Genomic DNA, 8,878 nt, shown 5'->3' with positions numbered 1-8,878 from the left:
GAAATTTACCGTCACTTGTTACTATGGAAAACAATCCTTTGAGGGGTTTGTTCGGGGTATCTTCACCCCGTCCGGAACCACAATTAGCTACCCCTCAACCTACTGAACCTACTGAAAATGTTTACTTTGAAATTCCTTCGGGTAAGATAGAGAAACTGCTAGCTAATCCTTTTGCAGGAGATGGAACATTGCATCCCGATTTACACTTAATCTATGTGGATGAAGTTTGTGGATTATTTAAACTTGCAGGTATGCCCGAGGATGTCATCAAGAAGAAGGTTTTCCCTATATCTTTGAAGGGAGATGCATTGACATGGTTTAGGCTATGTGATGATATGGGATCATGGAACTACAAACGATTGAAATTGGAATTTCATCAGAAGTTTAATCCTATGCATCTTGTTCATCGTGATCGTAATTATATATATAATTTTTGGCCTCGCGAAGGAGAAAGCATCGCTCAAGCTTGGGGGAGGCTAAGTAAATGTTATATTCATGCCAAAATCATGAGCTCTCAAGAGAAATGATTATTCAAAAAATTTATGCTCGGCTTTCTCTCAATAAGCGCTCCATGCTCGATACTTCTTGTACTGGCTCTTTTATGATGAAGACTATTGAATTCAAATGGGATTTATTGGAAAGAATTAAACGCAACTCTGACGATTGGGACCTCAACGAAGGTAAGTGTAACTGTGATGCCCGGATAATTAAGCTACAGTAAACTCCTACTAAAGGCGCCACATCATCATAATTAAATTTTGCTAATCATCACTTTGTCCCAAACCGACCTCAAATTCAAATTTAAAAGGCAAGTCAAATTATTATTTCTCTCAAACTATAAAACTAAAAATGTTTGAATAGTTCTATATTCCCCCATGATCATTTGTCATGTGGAAGCCAACTTCATTTGACTCACTAATTAATCCTTCGCAAAATATTAAAGTGGTCCAATGACAACTATTATGGGCTTTTAAATATAAACAAATGTTTATGTTTTTCTCAAACCACATGAAAACTTTTGTGCTGTCTCAAAATATTGCCCACTAATTATGCGCCAAATTTCAAGTTGGCCTAAATTCATTTGCTATGGGAGTTAAGTAGAAAACAGTACCAAAATATAAAAACAGAGAAACTAGAGAAGGGGCTAAGTGCACACTGTGCACTAGAAAGCCTAGTGCTACAGTAGCATGGCCCAAGCCCACCACGGCCTTCTCCTTCTTATTATGTATAGAGATGTACAGAGAGACAGAGCCATGGCTGTGGCCTCTGGCCGGCCGTCCACACGCCCGATGAGCTCGTGTCGAGCATCCACGACACCCCGAGATGGATAAGACCGGCCCCCTCCTCCGCGAAACCCTAGCATCCCCTTTTTCTTCCCTCTTGCGCCCCTGCCTCTCCTGCTCGACGCCCGTGCGTTGCCGTCGCCGCCGCGTCGTCGTTGCCATTCTCTGGGTCATCCCCGAGCTGCTACAAGGTGGCGACGAGCTTCCCCAACCTCGTCTCCTTCACCTACGCCTCTGGATCGAGGCCAAAGGGCCTTGTATGCTCCACATCGAGCCGCCATCCCCACCACAGCCGCCACGGCCGTCGTCGTCGATCCCCACCTCCGGCGCCCCCTCAACCTATGCGAGCACGTCCCCGACCTCCTCCTAGTGAGCCTCATCGATTCCCCCCTTTCCCCTTTTATTCGTTGTCGTTTGCCGTCGTCCCCGAGCTCGGTTGTCCTCTTCCATGGCCGCGTTCGAGCCTCAGTGTACGCGCTCGTCGTTGCGCCCCCCACTCTCGTGCTGCTGCTTGCCCGAGGGACGCGCCCGCGCAGGCCGCGTCTGCCCTGTCGCTGCGCCGCTGCTACTGCTCCACCGGGCCTGCTGCTCGTGCTGCTGCCGCGTTCTGCTGCTCACTGCTCGTTGCTATTGTTGTTTGTTGCTGCCGCCGCCATTGCTGTCGATACTGGCTGTTGCTGCTTGTTGCCTCTGCCGCTGAGCTGATGCTCTGCCACCGCTGTGTTCTGTAGTTGCTCTGCTCCTTTGCTAGCTGTGGTGATAGTGATACTGCCCCTAGCTGTTGCTTGCTACTCTTGCCCACTACTGCAAGTTGTTGGCCGTGGCCACCATGCACTCTCGTGCGTGCGTGCCCAAGCACACCAGTGGCCGGTTTGGGCCCTGTTTAAGACTAGATGCTAATTAGTGGTTAGGTTAGTACAGATGACATGTGGGTTCCCTGAGATTAAAATAAATAACCAAAGTCAATTTAGTTACTTTCAATGACAGCTGGGTCCCGCGGTACTGTTTATATGTTGACCAATCAACCCTTGAATGGGTCAACCCATCCCATTGGCCCCACTGTCATACGCTGTAGCTAGAATGGCAGTAGGTGACAAGAGTATTTCCTGTTTTAATTTCGATTTAATAATAAAACCAGAAATTTCATAAAATGGTTTAAAGCTTTGAAAATTAATATAAAAATATCCGTAACTCGGATGAAAATACTTTGTACATGAAAGTTGCTCAGAACGACGAGACGAATCCGAATACGCAGTCCGTTCGTCCGCCACATATCCCTAGCATAGCGAACACGCAACTTTCCGCCTCCAGTTCATCTGTCCGAAAACACGATACACCAGGGATACTTTCCCGGTTGTTTTCCCCCTTCGTCGGTATCACCTCGTACCGTGTTAGGGCACACCTAGCACCGCGTATTGCTCTGTTATGCTTTGTGATGCTTTGATTGCTCTGTTATTTATTGTGTTCCCCTCCGCTACTTCTTTCCGGTAGACCCCGAGACCGTTGCCGATACCCCCGAGATCGACTACATCGACGACCACCCCTCCTTCTTGCCAGAGCAACCAGGCAAGCCCCCCCTCCCTTGATCACCAGATATCGCCTATTCCTTCTCTATACTGCTTGCATTAGAGTAGTGTAGCATGTTACTGCTTTCGGTTAATCCTATACTGATGCATAGCCTGTCATTGTTGCTACAGTTGTTACCCTTACCTGCTATCCTACTGCTTAGTATAGGATGCTAGTGTTCCATTAGTGGCCCTACACTCTTGTCCGTCTGCCATGCTATACTACTGGGCCGTGATCACTTTGGGAGGTGATCACGGGTATATACTATATACATTATATACATGACACATGTGGTGACTAAAGTCGGGTCGGCTCGAGGAGTACCCGCAAGTGATTCTGATGAGGGGGCTGAAAGGACAGGTGGCTCCATCCCGGCAGAGGTGGGCCTGGGTTCCTGACGGCCCCCGACTGTTACTTTGTGGCGGAGCGCCAGGGCAGGTTGAGACCACCTAGGAGAGAGGTGGGCCTGGCCCTGGACGTCGTTCGCGGATACTTAACACGCTTAACGAGATCTTGGTATTTGATCTGAGTCTGGCCATTTGGTCTATACGCACTAACCATCTACGTGGGAGTAGTTATGGGTATCCCGACGTCGTGGTATCAGCCGAAGCTCTTTTGACGTCAGCAACTGAGTGGCGCGCGCCGCATTGGACCGTAAGCTCGCGCTTGTATTAAGGGGGCTAGGTCTGCTTCCGGCCGCGTACGCAACGTGCAGGTGTGCATAGGGCGATGGGCCCAGACCCCTGCGCGCATAGGTTTAGACCGGCGTGCTGACCTCTCTGTTGAGCCTAGGTGGGGCTGCGACGTGTTGATCTTACGAGGCCGGGCATGACCCAGAAAAGTGTGTCCGGCCAAATGGGATCGAGCGTGTTGGGTTATGTGGTGCATCCCTGCAGGGAAGTTTATCTATTCGAATAGCCGTGTCCCTCGGTAAAAGGACGACCCGGAGTTGTATCTTGACCTTATGACAACTAGAACTGGATACTTAATAAAACACACCCTTCCAAGTGCCAGATATAACCCGCCGATCGCTCTCTAACAGGGCGACGAGGAGGGGATCGCCGGGTAGGATTATGTTATACGATGCTACTTGGAGGACTTCAATCTACTCTCTTCTACATGCTGCAAGATGGAGGCTGCCAGAAGCGTAGTCTTCGAGAGGATTAGCTATCCCCCTCTTATTCTGGCATTCTGCAGTTCAGTCCACCGATATGACCCTTTACACATATACCCATGCATATGTAGTGTAGCTCCTTGCTTGCGAGTACTTTGGATGAGTACTCACGGTTGCTTTTCTCCCTCTTTTCCGCTTTCTATACCGGATTGTCGCAACCAGATGCTGGAGTCCAGGAGCTAGAGATCCCGAGGATGATTCTACGTGGAGTTCGGCTTCGAGGAGTAGTTAGGAGGTCCCAGGCAGGAGGCCTTGCCTTTTAGATCGTTGCTACTTTTGTGTTAGCCTTCTTAAGGCAAACTTGTTTAACTTATGTCTGTACTCAGATATTGTTGCTTCCGCTGACTCGTCTATGATCGAGCACTTGTATTCGAGGCCTCGAGGCCCCTGGCTTGTATAATGATGCTTGTATGACTTACTTATGTTGTAGAGTTGTGTTGTGATATCTTCCCGTGAGTCCCTGATCTTGATCGTACACATTTGCGTGCATGATTAGTGTACGGTCAAATCGGGGGCGTCACAAGTTGGTATCAGAGCCGACTGCCTATAGGAATCCCCCTTTCCAACTCCTTGGCCGAAGTTGAGTCTAGCCAGTGAAAACTGTTTTACTAACATGGCTGTGAGGCTTACGGGCCCACGTCGCCATTGGGTGGTAGTAGGATCTTTTATTCCTCAACCTATACTCTGGGAATCTGACATCTCTTCTATTCGGGTTAAATGAATTTTGCTAAATCTAACATTAGGATCTCGTTATCACTTTCATCCGGAGAGCCCCTTATTACAGATGATCGTCTGCTGCACCAGAAGGATCCGAAGATACTCTCCGATGTTCTCTTGAGACTTTATGGTGTCGCTTTTGCAATTCCCTTCCATCGATAAACCCCTGTGGATAACCACGTATACTCGCCATTCATACAATGCTTCCCAGTTGATCTTGTTATTACAAGACACCCCGAAATTCTCTTTGCTGCTCCGAGAATCCTTTGAGCTTACTGCCTTGCTGTTCTTTGCCACATGAATACCACTATGGATAATTTCTAGCACTCACCGGATATTTGCTCATCCCCAGTTGATTCATGTATTTCACGAAAGTCTTCAAAATACTATTTGAACTTCCGAAATCCTGAGTAGCCTATTGCTCTTGAAATTCTTACTTTCTTGCATTATGGTTAATCCCATAAGTCTATAATCTTATTGGCATCTCTTGTCATTATCATTTTGAGTCCGTTGATTCAATTTGTTGCGAAGGCTCGCAATCCTCAATCGGATCCTAGTATTCATCCTTCCGGGTCGGACGTCATTTTAAACGTGAGCTGGATCTCGACCTATCAAATTGCCATCGATTGTACCCCTAAGCCTACTCAACTTATCCATCCTTGATCAGAGCGTTGCTTCTGACCCCCTGATTTGGAAATCATAATTCTTTTGCATTTGAACTTTGAGTTAGTCAGTTGTTTCTATAATCAGATCTCCTTGCATTCTTCTTCCTCTGATTGAGTACCGATGCTCACATCAGATCCCTTGTGGACCATCGGTTCCTTTGTTGGATTTTATCCGACAGTGTCCTTCATATTGAATAACCCTGTGAGCCTTTCCATGGGTATATAATGCCTTTGGTAAATTGTATCATCTGTTTTTGAACAATGCTCTTCTTTCGAGCTTGTAATATTTACTCCGAAGTTTGTGGTATATGTTCCTAAGATGCCTTGATGGGTTGAACCTATGCCTTTCATAATATGTGTGAACTCGAAAGTTTTCATGAGTCATACTCTTCTGGTATTTTGCCAGATAAAAAATTTCAACACTGCAACTTCATCAAACGCGAGAAGTGAATGAAAGGTTATGCATTGAAGAAGTGGGAGTCGACCTTGAACTTTGCGTTCATGCCCATGGACACGATGTAGATCTTATCATTAAAGCCTTTCTTAAATTAATTATTCCCTTGGTATAAGTTCATCTTATATCTGGGATCTAGCCTTTTGCAATCGTGGTTCCGACCATGTTCTCCTTTAAACACCATTTCTCGTACAAGTTAGGCACTTGTCTTCTGCAGAGCAATACCCCAGTCCAACCTCTACTTTGGTTTGTCGTCGAGTATTACCCCCCTGGTATCTCGAGATTATCACGGAACTGCATAACTTCTTATGAGTTCTCCATCAAGTATTACATTCTCATTGATTCCAATTTTTCACGGGCTCCGAGTTATTAAACACTCAAGGACATCGATAACTGAATCGAGTCCGCGTCACGATTAAACAACTCTTGGTAATCTCCTTTGTTTATGAGTTCGTACTCGATCACGTCATCCCTAGCCTGCTCGGCTATGTCATTATCGTGCTAAATTTTAACTGTGCTACCTGGTCCTTAACCCCGGAGCACAACTTTCGATGATGAGCTAAGCTTACGCCGATCTTCCTCGTCATATCATTTCGCCTTGGACAACAAGCTTGGTTTCGAGTTTGTGTCGTACCCTTGGTTCCAATAACCTTTCGCTTCATCATTCTTTGACTTGATGTCGTCGCCGATCGATTACATCTTCATGAACTCTCGTACAAATGTGTCTTGAATATCATGAACATTCTGAGCTCTTCCAAGAGATCTATCGAATTTTGATGAGTAATACCATCCTTTGCCTCGATGGTTTGGGTTATCATCGACAACATTATTGCATCCCCCCCCAACACAAAAACTTGTTCTTGTTTTGTGTTGTACCTTGAGTTCCTTGCTATCCAACTTATGATACGTTCTACCTTGGAGTATTACCATCTTTTATGTCAAGAATGTCGTGAGGATTACTCCACCTCTTAATAATTCTTGCTATAATGATACTTCTCACCATCACCATTCTTTCTTGGTCCTCGTGTTGATTCCAACCGGGGTACCCACAAGTGGACGGTGTTGTTTGGATTCTGCACTTCTAGCAACCCTATTGCTTTGAAGTTAATGATCAATAATTCATTCTTAGACCATTGGTTATTGAATCACCATTCTAATAATGATCATGCTTCCTAACCCCATATTTTGGGTGCACTTTTCAACCAAAGTCTAATTGTGTATGTTTTCCTTGAGCATACATCATTATATCATTTGATCTGGCAAATATTATCTCCTTGATTCACATAATTGTGGAATTCCATCTTTTTGGAAGTCTCAATGGATTGTCGCTGAGTCAATCAGTCACCTCCTCACCTCTCCTTGGTTTAATGATGAACTCTTGTTTCGAAACTTGCTTTCATAGTTCATTTCCCGAGGATCTTACAATGTCATCCCATCAATTTGTGTTGCACCTTTCTTCTCAGACATCCTAAGTCTGAGTTATCCTAACACCAATCAGATCTGAATCTCGGTCAGATATGATGGTTGGAACATATTTCCAAGAGTTATAACATTGGTCTATTTATGACCCGGTAAGATGATGTCATGGCTCGCACACCTGGCTGGAGGGCCTATTCTTCCATGAGGAAATTGTAAGACTTACTTTATAAAGTTGTTCTTGAAGGATCCTTTGCGAATCCAAGTTCTGATCTTTACCCAATGACCATGTCAATGCTATCTCGAAGCATGTCTGTGGTACTCCGATTTTCAATAAGAACATTTAAAGCACAATGCTAAATTTTCCTTATCAATTATCCAAACACCGTTGTATGGGTAATGTCAGGAAAGTTCTCTTCCTTACCTAAATGGTTTTCTACCTTCTATCCTGTCATGGATATCATCTGCTTGTCCTTGGGAAGGATATACCCCTGAAATATGTGTTTAAACACATTTTCCTTTCCATTGTTCTGTTTAATCTGATGATCACATTTTCCTTTCCATTGTTTTGTTTAAACTTTCTGGTGATCTATATGATCTAAGCAGTAATGTTCTTCTGCTTATGTAAACACCTTGGTGTACAACCCTGTCAGTAAGACCCTGTTGCTTTTGTTGATAGCATTCCGGTAACCACCGATGGACGAGAACTTTGCCTATTGGTCCGCCTCGTTCAACGAGCAGGAAAATGGTTCTCTTCGTCCCTCGCCCTTGGTATCGACATTGTTGCCAACATAACTGATAGGCTACCCTCTGACATGTCTTGCTATCACGACCGTGCAAGATATCAACGCTTTTCCTACTTTTAACCACATGGTGGGCCCATAACCCACAGTTCCACAGGATCGAAACCTGACGCTCCTGCACACCCCCGGTTTCCAGAGTTATTCCTCGCGCTTGACTTCTTATGTAACTCACGGGCCACCTGCCAAGTGATATATTCGGGTATCAGACGCAATACTTATTCTCGTTGCTCCGAACCCCTTTCACCTTCTGATAGGCATCGAACGCTTGCCTATCATTTTGAAACTTCTCATGGTACCTTCTTACTTTGCTCTCGACGTCTTCTTAAGTTTCAATTCGAGAGATATTTATGCTTCTTCCCCTGAGTTAACCGTCTGATGCTCGACCTTGTTAGAATCCGTCCTTATAGGGTTTTCCCTTCTCACCCTTTCATAAGTACGGTGAAGATCCTGAAGGAAGGACGACAAAGTTCATCATGATGACCTGAAGCAGAGGACTGAAGGCATCAATGTAATGGATCAACCTCTTCGAGAAGAGCAAGTATGACCGAGAAGAATCGTTAGAATTTCGTAACCAAATCCCTTCCCCCTTATAACCGCTCCTAAATCTCGGGACGAGATTTCTTGTAGTGGAGGAGAATTGTGACGCCCGGATAATTAAGCTACAGTAAACTCCTACTAAAGGCGCCACATCATCATAATTAAATTTTGCTAATCATCACTTTGTCCCAAACCGACCTCAAATTCAAATTTAAAAGGCAAGTCAAATTATTATTTCTCTCAAACTATAAAACTAAAAATGT

The 8,878-nt window shown here is 45.1% G+C and overlaps 1 long non-coding RNA gene across 1 annotated transcript; it reads left to right on the top strand.

Annotated features, from left to right (window-relative positions):
* Window positions 1-861: 861 nt before the first annotated feature.
* On the top strand, window positions 862-4,468 carry LOC141042294 (uncharacterized). Its single transcript, XR_012204425.1, has 3 exons — window positions 862-1,652; window positions 2,775-2,849; window positions 4,186-4,468. It is a non-coding gene; the product is annotated as an uncharacterized lncRNA (long non-coding RNA).
* The last annotated feature ends 4,410 nt before the right edge of the window (window positions 4,469-8,878 follow it).

The sequence above is a fragment of the Aegilops tauschii genome, chromosome 3 (assembly GCF_002575655.3).
Source record: "Aegilops tauschii subsp. strangulata cultivar AL8/78 chromosome 3, Aet v6.0, whole genome shotgun sequence".
NCBI classification, from domain to species: Eukaryota; Viridiplantae; Streptophyta; class Magnoliopsida; order Poales; family Poaceae; genus Aegilops; species Aegilops tauschii.
Note: the sequence above shows the minus strand (reverse complement) of the source record. Positions and strands in the feature narration are given on the sequence as shown.